This window comes from Triticum aestivum, chromosome 6B (assembly GCF_018294505.1).
Source record: "Triticum aestivum cultivar Chinese Spring chromosome 6B, IWGSC CS RefSeq v2.1, whole genome shotgun sequence".
NCBI lineage: Eukaryota > Viridiplantae > Streptophyta > Magnoliopsida > Poales > Poaceae > Triticum > Triticum aestivum.
Genome location: NC_057810.1, coordinates 187,086,263 through 187,102,385, shown reverse-complemented (window position 1 = coordinate 187,102,385; position 16,123 = coordinate 187,086,263). Strand labels below are relative to the sequence as shown.

The following is a 16,123-nucleotide window of genomic DNA, read 5'->3' as shown; positions in this document are numbered from 1 at the left end:
GCTATCGGGCGTATGTGTAGTTTTGATTGATTGTAGTTGATTGTATGGTGTGCCGTTCTGGATCTGACGCCAACGTCTCTGCTGCCCAAGCACTGTTTGGTGTGCCGTGAGATGTGGGGCGCCGGCGTCCGTCCGTGGGGCCGGTCAACCTGATGTGGTGCTGTGCGCCCGAAGCACTGTGGAATTCGGATTATCTTTTTGTCATGCACAAAGCTAATTACACCGAGGTTGATGAGCTCCCATGTTTTTTCTTTGAATGGTTGGGACTTCCCATGTCTGTTACTCTGGCTTAACCCACAAGTTTCAAGTTTCTTTTCTTGCAAGGTATACCTATGGAGCGGCGGAGGTTGGCGGCACAGGCGAGATCGCCTTTTATGTCTTCGAGAGGCGAGTCTGTTGGTGGCGGAGGCGAGATCACCTTTTCTGTCTTCGAGAGACGAGTTTGTTGGCAGCGGAGGCAAGATCGCTTTTTCTGTATTCGAGAGGCGAGCCTGCTGGCGGCGGAGGCGAGATCATCTTTTATGTCTTCGAGAGGCGAGCCTGTTGATGGCGGAGGCGAGATCACCTTTTCTGTCTTCGAGAGACGAGTTTGTTGGCGGCGGAGGCAAGATCACTTTTTCTGTCTTCGAGAGGCGAGTCAACTGGCGGTGGAGGTGAGATCACCTTCTCTGTCTTCGAGAGACGAGTCTGCTGGCGGCAGAGGCGAGACCGGGGTGTTTTATGTTGCTCTACATTCAAGTTTCTTTTCTTGCTATTAAGGGACAATCAAGCAAAAAACAACAAACTACAAACACAAAAAGAAAAAAGAAAGATAAAACAAATAGGGTCGCCATCACACAAACTTGACCGCTACCGCCAACATTGCCCGCTACCGAGAGAGAAGGGATCAGGAGCTTCGGAGATGCCTTAAAACACTGGTACAATTTAGGCTTTGGAGGTGGTTTCGTTACATGGACCGGCGACGGCTTTCAAACTCGCCTCAAAGCATGCGTCGCTAATACTCTGCACGGCGACGACGGTTATAAAATCAACCTCCAATGTCGTTGACAGCGCGTGTCACGCGCGGTTTCTAATGTCTAACCGCTTCCAATGATTTATATGCCGCATGTTGTTTCGTACGAATAGCCGCTTCCATTTGTTATGCCAGGGATCTAATTATTTCCCTATTAGGCACCTAGCCCCACTAGTTGCTAATGATAGTTAGAGGGAACAATACAAAGGTACAAGAAAACATATCTTTCATTGCAGTTCTCATAGTACAGAAGTTTTACAAGTTCACATGATACAACAACATTGAAATGGTACGAATGTTGTACAAGTCTGTCATCCTATGTTCTATACTAGACCATGATGGCGTGCGTTGCTGCGCCCGTCCATTTTTCCAATGAAATAATATGAATTGTGATTAATATACAAAGGCATGAAATAATTGAACCCAATGGGTGAGTGAAACACTTCATTGAACCTTTGATCCATTCTCATACACTCAAACAAAATATTGATCATTTTACGCAGGCTCTTCTTTATTTTTAAGTTTATCTTCGTGCTCGAAGCCTCCAACCATACCTCAATAAGGCCGCCCTTTTCCTTCCATTGCACATGAAGTTGACATGTTTCCCATAGCATCTAACAATACCACCTACAATTTTTTTCCAACATCTCATAAGTTTAATCATAACTCTATAACAACAGCATTTAATAAGTCATGAAAGTGCAAAAACGATTGTGGAATATGGACCATGATGATAGTAATTTCCAAATATAACAAAGTAAATTTAAATAAGCTAACCTATATATTAGGTAATAATTAGAAGAAGAGTGTATGACACTGAATAATATATAGTTTTATGTCTTGTTGGTTTTAATCTACATGTCATATTCAATGTGGATCAAAGGATGAAATGGCAATTATCCGGATTGTTAATGAGGCTGAAATGTACTTAGAGCCATCTGACATTTTGACATATCAAGGCAAGCAAAAAAAAAAATACTTCATAATATTCCCTTTGTTTCTATTTACTTCGCATATTAGGTTTGTCTTAAGTCAAATTTAGTAAAGTTTGACCAACTTTTTATAAAAAAGTAGCAACATCTACAATACCAAATAGGTATAGTATGAAAATATATTCTATGAAGGATCTAATGACATTGATTTGGTATTCTAATTGTTGATGTCTTTTTTCCATAAACTTGACGAAACTTTTTTTTGACTTAAAACAAAATCTATATGCGAAGTTAATAAAAATAGAGGGATTACTTGTGATACCACAAGTAGGCTTACACTACCACCAACTTGTGTGAATAATACATACTCCTACTTACACTTCTATAAATCAGGACGGAAACCTGATAAATGCACATACATATATGTACTTAACAAACTGCTTACCTCAAACAAAATTTCGTATTTTCAAATAATATCAACCATGGATGAATGAACTGAAGGATTTTGCAGAACTAAGACCATTATAGATGAACCTGAAATAGACGGCCATGTGTGTAGAGCTAGATAGACATTATTCCGATTAAGTTGAATCTTCTAAAACACCTTTGGTAATTACTTGGATGGTTCAGGCAGATATATGAAGGTATTTCATGCAGCGCACCATCTATTTAGATAGGTTCTTCAGATTGTCTAGTACATTTCTATACATGCCTGCATTGGTCAAAATTAGCTTGGTTTGATGATAAGGGGTCTTCTTTAGGGAGTATATTTTGACAAGGAACAAAGAAGGATGATCCCAATCAATGTGAAGATGCAGATGGCAGGGAGATGTGCCGGTTGTAGAGCTGCATCAAGAAGCCAACCAAAAATTGTAAGCCATAACAAATAGATAGATAGTCAGTATATACCCTCAACATATTTGGATTAAGCAAAGTGATGTGTGCAGAATGCAAAATAATATTCATGGAAGTCACCACAAATTGCAGGATATCAGTTCAGCAAGTGCCCATCTAAAAAAAAGTCCAGCAAGTACATGCTGTAATGATATTAGTCCTAGAATCATCATATATAAGGAATTTTGTTACATTTCGTAAAAAGGACTTCTGAAGAACAATGAAACAAAGTTAGACGTTCTCTTATCTGGAGTAAAAGATACAGAACATACATGGTTCACTATTTCATATTACCAATTTCTTCTATTCTGCCAATGGAAGGTCTTAAAATCATAGTATAGTGGCTCCCAAATAATGCTTATTGTATCAACAAAAAAGAGTTCTTCAATGAAACATATGCAATATAAGTACTATATATAGATTATTGAATATTGCTAAATGATGATCGGCTCAGAAATTTATAATTCAAAAGATCAGTATGCTTGTGCTATTACCTCTCTTGGCAGAAAGAAGTAAAACAGTTTCTGCACTTGTCTCTTCGTTGTTGGATACGTGCAATACTTCATCTCCCATAGTCCCATTGCTAGAACCATTATATGTACCCAAATGTTACAAAAACGCATCAGGGCACATCAAGCAGGGGAGAAAGACTTCCCTAGTGATGAGAACCTAGGGAAAGAACGACATCACCTTGCAGCCCGCCAAATAGGCAACATGGATCGGTAGAATATCCGAGTAAGTAGGGCGGGTAGATGGAACGTGAGATCTCACGGAATCCACGATCACAGACGTCGACGAGCGGGATGACGGGTGTCCTTGAAAAAGAAGTTGGAAGGTCAACGTAGAGAAGAGAGGATGTGGGACAAAGGAAGGACGTACAAAATCAATGGGTGGTGCGTCGACGACGGATGGAGGAGCTTCGAGCGCAGTTTGTCGACGGCGGCTGGCTCCAGGACGGCGGGTTAACTGCGAACGACGTCACCTCCTATTTGCCACCTCGCACGCAAAGGCAAGTTGCCTGTCCGAACTTGGTCACCGGACGGATGGTCTTACGCTCCGCGAGGAGTCCCGAGCAGGAGGGAATGGCGGCGACATCTAGGGTTCGCCTTGCTGCGTCCTCACGCGCGCCGCTCCCCTGTCCTCTGTATCGAGTACCTCCGATCCCCTCGTGCGAACGGTTTTCAGCGCATCGTTGGACTGGCCTGTACCCTAAATGGGCTTGCACAGCAGCTTGCAGAAGCCCAATTAACCACATGCCTTCAAAACGGTCTCCATAATAGCGGCCTTTTAGAACAGCCAGCCCAGAGAACAGCCAGCCCAGATCGCGGTAATGCACTGCTTAGAGGATGATCTGACGGCCAGAAACTAATCAAGTGCGAAATCTGACGGCCAGAAATGTTGAGTGCGTGGGAGAGCTCGCTTTAGGCTCGGTTTTACTGTTCTAAAATGTGCTTTGTTTCAGCCAGGTGGCACCGTCTTCGCAGCTGCTCGGTGATACTTTGAGGCCTTCTTTGAGGTCAACTGCACATCTTCTTAAGCCGCAATGCAATGTATTTCCAAAGATCATACCCATGTGCTAGGCACTAGAAGTCGCAGTAAGTTATCTCACGCAATACAAGTAAAATTAAGCTAGTAGTCTGCACAAAAGTGAAAATAGTACATACTCCCTTTGAACTAAAGCCACATCAAATATTTCCGAACATAGGAAATTGAAAATAAAGCAGAGAAGTGGGACATAATGATGTTGAAAAAGACCTACCATTCGATCCGGCATACTAACCTGAAATGAGACAGCAACAATACTACAATGACAATGAGCTTGGTGAAAATTATCAAGTTCTTTAGCCTACTTGATGAGGATACATACCAGGGGTAGGGTCATAGGCCTGACCTATACGTCCTACCCAAGGTCACTACCCTGGAAGATAAAAGGACCAAGAGACAACAGGAGAGCGCCAGTCGAACACGTCGAGTGCAATCCACTCGACGGCCACATCACTTGGAGGTCCTCCTCCCTACCGTAACTCGACCATATGGAGAGTCACTCGACCTATCAAAGACCAAGAGTCAGAAGGGCCCGTAACGGCCGGACGTTCACCCCTTAGTCTTTATAAGCATTAACAACACTTAAGGCTGGCGTTACCAGTAACGCCCCTTACTTTATGTACATTAAGCCCCTTGTAATGGAGGTGAGCGGGGGTCCAGGCGCACTCTATATAAGCCACCCCCTCCTCTGGGACAAGGGTTCGCACCCCCTGTATTGTCACACACATAATCCAATCGACCGCCTCCGGGCACCGAGACGTAGGGCTGTTACTTCCACTGTGAAGGGCCTGAACTCGTAAATCTCGTGTGTACACCTTCACCATAGCTGAGATCTTGCCTTTCCCTACCTATCCCCCTCTCTACTGTCAGTCTTAGGACCACGACAGTTGGCGCCCACCTTGGGGCCGGTGTCTTGGCGACTTATTGTGAAGTTGCAAGTTTTACCGATCATCATCATCATGGTTTCCGGCGGCGGACTGGCTGAGGGCCGCGAGATCCGTCTCGGCGCGCTCGTTTTCGCCGCCGACGACTCCCCGTGGCTTCAAGAAGCCCCCTGGACGTTGAGGCACTCCCCGTCCGAGGGGCGACGCACTTCCGCACGTGCGTCCGCGGCGTCCTTCTCTGGCAGCTGTCGACTCAGTAGCAGTCGGCTCCGACTGTGTTTTCACTCCCTGCTGTTCGCCACCGCAAGCGATCCGGTCGATCGCAGCTCCAGCGGTGGGTGAAGCACGTGGTGGCTCGGCGTTCGGCCACCCATCAAGTCGCGGCAATTGAGCCCGACGAAACCCTCCACGGCCTGTTCGATCTGTCGACTGGCTCCGCGGAGACCACATCCGAGTGCGATAGCAGCGACCCTGCGGCAGAAGTCTTGATGGTCGACGGGCCCCATAGTCCGCTTGGTTTTCGCTGTGAGGACGGCAAAGACAGAGACGGCGATCCGTCGTGTGTCCACGAGGAATACCGACCCGAACCCCTCTCTTCGCAGCAGAGAGAAGAACTTCGTCGCCGCAACATGGATGCACTCCACACGCCCATTGTTGGAGAAACCCCCGAGGCTCGGGCCTTGGAGGAGGTGCGCCTAGCCAATTTGGCTGAGCGCACTCGACTGGATAACCTTCAGCGTGCTCTCGACGATGTTGGGGAACGTTGCAGAAAATTAAATTTTTTCCTACGGTTTCACCAAGATCCATCTATGAGTTCATCTAAGCAACGAGTCAAGGGAGTGAGTTTGCATCTACATACCACTTGTAGATCGCGTACGGAAGCGTTAGATGGAGCGGTGATGATGGAGTCGTACTCGCCGTGATTCAGATCACCGGAGATCCTAGCGCCGAACGGACGGCACCTCCGCGTTCAACACACGTACGGTGCGTGTGACGTCTCCTCCTTCTTGATCCAGCAAGGGGGGAGGAGAGGTTGATGATGTTGGCTCCAGCAGCAGCACAACGGCGTGGTGGTGGTGGAACAACAGCACTCCGGCAGGGCTTCGCCAAGCACGTGACGGAGGAGGAAGAGGTGTAGCAGGGGGAGGGGGCGCCAGGACTTCAGGGTGCGGCTGCCCCTCTTCCCCTCCCTTTATATAGGCCCCAGGGGGGGGGGCGGCCCTGGGAGATTCAATCTCCCAAGGGGGCGGCGGCCAAGGGGGGAGGAGTGCCCCCCAAGGCATGTGGTGCGCCCCCCACCCTAGGGTTTCAACCCTAGGCGCAGGGGGTGGGCCTAGGGGGGCGCACCAGCCCACTATGGGCTGGCTCCCCTCCCACTTCAGCCCATGGGGCCCTCCGAGATGGGTGGCCCCACCCGGTGGACCCCCGGGACCCTTCCGGTGGTCCCGGTACAATACCGGGTGACCCCGAAACTTTCCCGATGGCCGAAATACCACTTCCTATATATAATTCTTTACCTCCGGACCATTCCGAAACTCCTCGTGACGTCCGGGATCTCATCCGAGACTCCGAACAACATTCGGTATACTGCATACTCATATTCATACAACCCTAGCGTCACCGAACCTTAAGTGTGTAGACCCTACGGGTTCGGGAGACACGTAGACATGACCGAGACGGCTCTCAGGCCGTAACCAACAGCGAGATCTGGATACCCATATTGGCTCCCACATGCTCCTCGATGATCTCATCGGATGAACCGCGATGTCGAGGATTCGAACAACCCCGTATACAATTCCCTTTGTCATTCGGTACATTACATGCTCGAGACTCGATCATCGGTATCCCAATACCTCGTTCAGTCTCGTTACCGGCAAGTCACTTTACTCGTACCGTAATGCATGATCTCGTGACCAAACACTTGGTCACTTTGAGCTCATTGTGATGATGCATTACCGAGTGGGCCCAGAGATACCTCTCCGTCATGCGGAGTGACAAATCCCAGTCTCGATCCGTGTCAACCCAACAGACACTTTCGGAGATACCTGTAGTGCACCTTTATAGTCACCCATTTACGTTGTGACGTTTGGTACACCCAAAGCACTCTTACGGTATCCGGGAGTTACACGATCTCATGGTCTAAGGAAGAGATACTTGACATTGGAAAAGCTCTAGCAAAACGAACTACACGATCTTGTGCTATGCTTAGGATTGGGTCTCGTCCATCACATCATTCTCCTAATGATGTGATCCCGTTGTCAATGGCATCTAATGTCCATAGTCAGGAAACCATGACTATCTGTCGACCAACGAGCTGGTCAACTAGAGGCTCACTAGGGACGTGTTATGGTCTATGTATTCACACGTGTATTACGATTTCTGGATAATACAGTTATAGCATGAATAAAAGACAATTATCATGAACAAGGAAATATAATAATAATCCTTTTATTATTGCCTCTAGGGCATATTTCCAACAGTCTCCCACTTGCACTAGAGTCAATAATCTAGTTACATTGTGATGAATCGAACACCCATAGAGTACTAGTGTTGATCATGTTTTTCTCGCGAGAGAGGTTTAGTCAACGGATCTGCGACATTCAGATCCGTATGTACTTTGCAAATATCTATGTCTCCATCTTGAACATTTTCGCGGATGGAGTTGAAACAACGCTTGATGTGCCTGGTCTTCTTGTGAAACCTGGGCTCCTTGGCAAGGGCAATAGCTCCAGTGTTGTCACAGAAGAGTTTGATCGGCCCCAACGCATTGGGTATGACTCCTAGGTCGGTGATGAACTCCTTCACCCAAATAGCTTCATGCGCTGCCTCCGAGGCTGCCATGTACTCCGCTTCACATGTAGATCCCGCCACGACGCTCTGCTTGCAGCTGCACCAGCTTACTGCTCCACCATTCAACATATACACGTATCCGGTTTGTGACTTAGAGTCATCCAGATCTATGTCGAAGCTAGCGTCGACGTAACCCTTTACGACGAGCTCTTCGTCACCTTCATAAACGAGAAACATGTCCTTTGTCCTTTTCAGGTACTTCAGGATATTCTTGACCGCTGTCCAGTGTTCCTTGCCGGGATTACTTTGGTACCTCCCTACCAAACTTACGGCAAGGTTTACATCAGGTCTGGTACACAGCATGGCATACATAATAGATCCTATGGCTGAGGCATAGGGGATGACGCTCATCTCTTCTTTATCTTTTGCCATGGTCGGGCATTGAGCCGAGCTCAATCTCACACCTTGCAATACAGGCAAGAACCCTTTCTTGGACTGATCCATTTTGAACTTCTTCAAAATCTTATCAAGGTATGTGCTCTGTGAAAGACCTATGAGGCGTCTCGATCTATCCCTATAGATCTTGATGCCTAATATGTAAGCAACTTCTCCAAGGTCCTTCATTGAAAAACACTTATTCAAGTAGGCCTTAATGCTGTCCAAGAATTCTATATCATTTCCCATCAAAAGTATGTCATCTACATATAATATGAGAAATGCTACAGAGCTCCCACTCACTTTCTTGTAAACGCAGGCTTCTCCATAAGTCTGCATAAACCCAAACGCTTTGATCATCTCATCAAAGCGAATGTTCCAACTCCGAGATGCTTGCACCAGCCCATAAATGGATCGCTGGAGCTTGCATACTTTGTTAGCGTTCTTAGGATCGACAAAACCTTCCGGCTGCATCATATACAGCTCTTCCTTGAGATAACCGTTGAGGAATGCCGTTTTGACGTCCATCTGCCATATCTCATAATCATAGTATGCAGCAATTGCTAACATGATTCAGACGGACTTAAGCTTCGCTACGGGAGAGAAAGTCTCATCGTAGTCAATCCCTTGAACTTGCCGATAACCCTTAGCGACAAGTCGAGCTTTATAGATGGTGACATTACCATCCGCGTCCGTCTTCTTCTTAAAGATCCATTTGTTTTCTATCGCTCACCGATCATCGGGCAAGTCAGTCAAAGTCCATACTTTGTTTTCATACATGGATTCTATCTCGGATTTCATGGCTTCTAGCCATTTGTTGGAATCTGGGCCCGCCATTGCTTCTTCATAGTTCGAAGGTTCACTGTTGTCTAACAACATGATTTCCAAGACAGGGTTGCCGTACCATTCTGGTGCGGAACGTGTCCTTGTGGACCTACGAAGTTCAGTAGCAAATTGATCCGAAGTACCTTGATCATCATCATTAATTTCCTCTTCAGTTGGTGTAGGCATCACAGGAACATTTTCCTGAGCTGTACTGCTATCCTGTTCAAGAGGTAGTACTTCATCGAGTTCTACTTTCCTCCCACTTAGTTCTTTCGAGAGAAACTCTTTTTCCAGAAAGGATCCGTTCTTGGCAACAAAGATCTTGCCCTCGGATCTTAAGTAGAAGGTATACCCAATGGTTTCTTTAGGGTATCCTATGAAGACGCATTTTTCCGACTTGGGTTCGAGCTTTTCAGGTTGAAGTTTCTTGACATAAGCATCGCATCCCCAAACTTTTAGAAATGACAGCTTAGGTTTCTTCCCAAACCATAATTCATACGGTGTCGTCTCAACGGATTTAGACGGTGCACTATTTAAAGTGAATGTAGCTGTCTCTAGAGCGTATCCCCAAAATGATAGCGGTAAATCGGTAAGAGACATCATAGACCGCACTGTCACGACCGGTTTTCCAATAAAAATATTTATTGAGAAACCAATCTTTTGAGTCCAGTATGAGAGAAATCCTCCTCACTGGTAGACAATTTCTTGATACAATAAGCCAGTAGCATAAAATATATTACAGGGTTGAACTGCGGTTGCTCAACCAAATTATTACAAGCACGCCAATAATTATACATAATGGCGGACATGACACAGTGGTGTGGAGGCATACTACTGACTCGAGGATAGGGCGGTGGTGGAAAAACACAGCGGGGAGAGGAATACAAGACTCTAAGTCTGTCATCTCATCGAACGTCGAGGTGAGGCTCGATGAATTTATTTGGTAGCGGAAGCGGATGTAAATCAGTGACCAAATCCAGGGTCGCACGAGACTGACTGGGACTCCTCTAGGTGTCGGACTCGCTATCAAACTCTTCATCCATGAGATCGCCTTCGTCAGCATCTGGCCAAATCAACAAGCCAGTGAGTACTTTGAAAGTACTTGCAAGACAGTTCGGACGTAAGATATAACAAATGCATGCATGGATGCGTCATGAATAATTCACCAATGTACATTTCAAAAATTAGCATAACAAGGTAAGTAAAAAGGGAAACGACGGTAGTCCGCCTGAAATCCCAACAGAACATAAATAACTACCGATCGGTGTCTGAAGCGATGCCTCGAAAAGTGAACAAATAAATATAAGGAAATGATGCCACAGTCGGGCGTCTTAGCGACACCACATAAAGGGCATTAAAAGAAATACCACAGACGGATGTCGGGGGACATCACAGAGAGGGCTTGAAAAGAAATGCCACAGTCGGACGTCGGGGCGACATCACAGAAAGGGCTTGAAAAGAAATGCCACACTCGGACGTCGGGGCGACATCACAGAGAGGGCTTGAAAAGAAATGCCACAGTCGGACGTCGGGGCGACATCACAGAAAGGGCTTGAAAAGAAATGCCACACTCGGACGTCGGGGCGACATCACAGAAAGGGCTTGAAAAGAAATGCCATAGTCGGACGTCGGGCGACATCACAGAGAGGGCTTGAAAAGAAATGCCACAGTCGGACGTCGGGGCGACATCACAGAAAGGGCTTGAAAAGAAATGCCACAGTCGGACGTCGGGGCGACATCACAGAAAGGGCTTGAAAAGAAATGCCACAGTCGGACATCGGGGCGACATCACAGAAAGGGCTTTAAAAGAAAAGTAAAATACAACAATGCCACAGTTGGACGTTTGAGCGACATCGCAGAAAGGGCTTTTATTCACAGGTAAATAATACTCATAATAAACATTTAATTCATAAGAATAAATGGGTTGGTCCATCCACAGGGATAATCATTTAACCGGAATTAGCACTCAAGCGAATCACCGGAGTCTCTACCATCAAAACTGATATTTGATTAGGATAAGATAATATCGATCTGGGACAGGGAATAGATGATTTGGAGGAATATAAGACTCTGCAGAGTTTGTACAAAATTATTCCCACAGCCAACGGATTTCCGTAGTCACGAAGGACTAGTTCCGTTTACGGTATTTCGGAAGAAAACACAGCTAACCAGTACACACCCATCCTACCTCTCGATGCTAGGAATCACCCTAGACATCGTCCAAGAAAAACTTTTGAGACCGGGAGATCACAATCTCGAATAGCATGGGATCAAATTTATATACGCGCGCTCTAAGGGGTGCCCCCCTCTCGGTCTCAACCGGAAACACCCATGCCCCCTGACCGGATGACAGGCTTTTATCCAGGGCCATGGAACCATCATCATGGCCTCTCCTTTTGGTGTGTACCAGAAAAGCGGTTTGCAACTTACTAAACCATATTCCTTGCGGAAAACATGTGGTAGTACAGGGAAGGAAATGAGAGGAACTGGACCGATACGGTTTGACACTGAAGTCACATAGTCTGGCATAAGACTGGCATGCTACAACACTGCCATCTCACCCATCCTCATGCCAACACATGGCCATTTATCCTCACATCCATTCACATATGGATCATCGATCTCACTTACCTCATTATCACATAAAAATAACGATCATCGATATGCTTCTCAATATGCTATAAAACTAACTAAGTGCAAAACATGCCAAGACACTCATCATATCAAAAGTTCAAACATGCTTGCCTGGTTCAGAGTAGTCGGAGCCTAGCTCGGTGAAGTTCGCGGCTCCGTCACCTCCTTCGGTATCTAAGGTATAAAGAAAATATATGCGCTACCGTAAATACCAAGGAGTGCACAGAAAGTAAACCAAATATTTTTCAAATAAATCTGATAAAAAACTAGACAAAATTTTAAAGAGAACAGAAAAAGAATCAATCAAAAATACTTTTCTGCTTAAAAGTTATAAGGGTTTTTGCCCAGGGACTCATCTGTAATGAAACAGAAAGTTTCCAGGGGCTAGCTTATAAAAACAGAAAACGCTTCGGCAGAAACTACGCCATCTCAAAGGGAAAACGTACTTTGCCCGAAGGCGCTTCCAGAAAACGTTTCAACAGAGAGAGCAGAGAGGCTGACTGTGGGGTCCCACGCGTCAGGTTTGAATTTTTAAAAAAAAAGGCAAACGGAGCTCGTCGGCGCCCGAGAGCCGCGGTGGTCGCTGGCGGCGATCCACGGCGAGGCAGGGGGATCGGAGGGTACCTCCGTGCTCAGGGCGCCATTCCGCGTCGGTTGGTGGTGGTGGTGGTCGCCGGCGAGTACCACGTCGACGGCGAGCTTTGCTCCGGCGGACGGCGGCTCGGGTGGTCGAGGAACTCATCGGAGAGGGCTGCAGAGATCAAATTAATGAGGGGGTTAGGCTTCTGGTGGCTAGAGAGGGTAACAGACGGGGTTTGGGCGCCGGAGATGGCCTCACCGGAGCGAATCGTGGTGGAGGCCGAGGCGGATCGGGGCGGCCGGAGTTGGGGAAGGAGACCTCCTCGAGGTCCTCCGAGTGGCCTGGCGTGGTGTTGGTGAGGAGTGGGGATGAGGTGTGCACGAGGGTGAGCTCGGGAGCCCTTTTTATAGGCGGTCCGAGGCGGTTGCCGTGAACGGGGATCTCCGGCGAGTGATTACGGCGGTGCCGTGGATGTGTAGGGGGATTAGGGGCTTGGGCAGCGCCGTTGAGGTCCACCGGTCCCATTTAGGCGCTAAACGGGCTGGGGTTTGGCGCTATGGGTGAGCTCGACGGAATAGGGGTGGCGCGGCCCGTCGGCGGCAGGGAGCACGTTCCGTGCTTGCCGGGCCACGGCGACGGTGCCACGGGCGTGCGTTGGCACGGCAGGGACACGCGGAGAGCCAAGGGGCTTTGGGCGGCGCTGAACGGCGTTCTGCCGTGGTGTGCCTTCTGTCGGCCGCCACGGGAGGTCACGACGCCGCAGAAGACGCCGGCGAGGGCAGGCCAGCGCGCCACCGACGCCAGGAAGGCTCCACGCACGCGTGTGAAGCTCCGGACAAGAGGGAGGGGCTACGAGGAACGTGCCAAGTGCACTGTGAACACGTGAGTGAAACTGACGAACGCAAGATGACACTGAAACTGAATTTTCTGAATTTTGAACCGCAACAGTGCATGCAAGGTGTTCGACAGAATGAATTTGGCCTCTGGGGATTTTTCCTTGAGCTAAAACTTGGTGGAGTGGCTTCTCATTGCTCAAATAGGTTGCCTGAATTTTGGTGGAATTTTTGGAGTAGTGTAGATATGAATTTCATCAAATTTGGCAAATCTGGTCCAAACTTGCAGAGACTGAATTTTGAAAAATTTGAAAAGAGGAGGAGTGGATCAAGATGGTTCTGGGTTGTGGGTACCAAGGACTATCCAGGAGAGTTGGTTTGAGGTAAAAACTCAAATGCAATAGGGTACTTGCTTTGAAAATCACTCAGGCTCCAAATAATTTTCAGAATTGATTTGAGAGGAAAAATAATTAGAATAAAATCCAAAACTTGTTTGGATTAGTTGGGACAGAGAACTTAGGTTGATCACAAGGTGTAGGGGAGGTTTTGGAGGGGTTTTACCACATGGGCAAAAATGCCAAGTCATGGGTGGTTCCAAGATATGAAAATCTCAAATTTTCATAGAGTTTCATTTTAAAAGAAAACAAATTAAACTCCCAAAAATGAATTTGAGAGGGAACCAACAGAGAAGGAGTTTTCAAAAGATCAAACACCATAGTTTGAAAAAATAAAATCCTTGCCAAAGCAAAGGAAGTTTTTAAGTGGAAGGTTTTTCTGAAAAAGAAAAATTTTAAATGGCCTCTCCTCAAAAACCACAAAGTTTTTGATAAAAACCAAATAAATTTTTTTGGAGTGTCACAACACCTACCCCCTTAGGAAAAATCTCGTCCCCGAGATTTCAGCTGATCCTTAAATAGGTGTGGATGCTCTGTCCGAAGAAAATCCTCGCTTTCCCAAGTTGCTTCACTGTCGGTGTGATTGCTCCACTGGACTTTGAAAAACTTGATGGTCTTCTGTCGGGTCCTTCTTTCAGACTCCTCTAATATTCTTATGGGACGTTCCCGATAAGTGAGGTCTGGCTGCACGTCAATGTTTTCATGGGATACTTGTTTCTCTGGGTTGCTTACGCACTTCCTTAATTGAGAGACGTGGAACACGTCGTGAATATCGGATAAATCCTCGGGTAAGTCTAGCTGGTAGGCTACAGTGCCTCTTCGTGCCACTATGCAGAATGGTCCAAGGAATCTTGGTGCTAACTTTCCTTTAATCTTGAATCGTTGCAATCCTCTCATAGGGGATACTCTCAGGTATACGAACTCACCGGGTTCGAAGCTGACCCTTCGATGTTTCTGATCATAATAACTCTTCTGTCGACTTTGAGCGGTCTTAAGTCGGTCTCTGATTAGCTTGACCTTTTCCTCGGCTTCTCTGAGCATGTCTGGTCCGAAGATGCGGCTGTCTCCGGTCTCTGACCAATTTAACGGGGTACGACATCTTCGTCCATATAAAGCCTCAAATGGTGCCATTTGTAGGCTGGTCTGGTAGCTATTGTTATACGCGAACTCGGTGTATGGCAGGCTTTCTTCCCAACTGGTTCCATATGTGAGGACACATGCTCTCAGCATGTCTTCTAAAATTTGGTTTACGCGTTCAGTCTGTCCATCAGTCTGTGGGTGGTATGCGGTACTGAAGGCTAGTTGGGTTCCCAGGGCCTGTTGTAAATGCTCCCAAAATCTTGAGACGAACTGAGTGCCTCTGTCGGATATTATAGTCTTCGGGACACCGTGCAGACAAACTATGCGGGAAAGATAAATCCTGGCAAGCCTCTGAGTGTTGTAGGTCGTCTTCACTGGAATAAAGTGTGCCACTTTGGTCAACCTGTCAGTGATGACCCATATGGCATCATTCCCGTGTCGTGACCGAGGTAGTCCGACAATAAAATCCATCCCTATTTCATCCCATTTCCACTCAGGTATTTTGTTTGGTTGCAGTCGTCTGGCTGGTCTCTGATGTTCAGCTTTTATGCGTTGACATGAGTCGCAACATGCAATGAAGGTGGCTATGTCCCTCTTCATACCGTGCCACCAAAATCTTTCCTGAATATCTTTATACATTTTGGTTCCTCCAGGGTGAATTGAATATGGAGTGGTGTGTGCTTCAGCTAAAATTTGCTGCTTAAGGTCTTCTATGTTTGGCACGCAGAGTCTTTCTCCGTACCATAATATTCCTTCATTGTCTATTACGAATTCCGAGGCCTTGCCCATACTCAACTTTCTTTTGATGCCTTTGATGCTAGTGTGACCGGGCTGAGCTTCTTTAATTTTCTCCACAAGGTTGGGTTGTATTTCCAAGTTTGATATGGTGCCTTCTGCTACCATTATCAAGTTGAGCTTGGCAAATTCTTGTTGGAATTCGGGCCTCAAGCTGTGCAGATTGTTTTCGTCGGAGCTGGGGTTTGGACTAAGGGCATCGGCCACTACATTTGCTTTCCCTGGATGGTAATGGATTCCAACATCATAATCCTTTACCAATTCCAACCAGCGTCGTTGCCGTAAATTTAGTTCTGGCTGCGTGAAAATATATTTGAGACTTTTGTGATCCGTATATATTTCACATCGATTCCCAAGTAAGAAATGCCTCCATTCCTTGAGTGCATGAATAACTGCTGCCATTTCTAAGCCATGAGTGGGATAATTTTCCTCATGCTTGCGAAGTTGCCTTGAAGCGTAGGCGACAACCTTGCCTTCTTGCATCAACAC

General features: G+C 46.8%; 1 long non-coding RNA gene across 2 annotated transcripts; it reads right to left on the bottom strand.

The window, feature by feature from the left end:
- Positions 1-1,292: 1,292 nt before the first annotated feature.
- On the bottom strand, positions 1,293-3,989 carry LOC123136497 (uncharacterized). 2 transcript variants are annotated; one of them, XR_006467031.1, is made up of 3 exons: positions 3,333-3,989; positions 2,390-2,790; positions 1,293-1,639 (listed from the first exon to the last, which is right to left on the bottom strand). It is a non-coding gene; the product is annotated as an uncharacterized lncRNA (long non-coding RNA). The 2 variants fall into 2 exon arrangements; XR_006467032.1 differs by having other exon boundaries at positions 1,295-2,790; positions 3,333-3,421; positions 3,529-3,989.
- Positions 3,990-16,123: the final 12,134 nt, after the last annotated feature.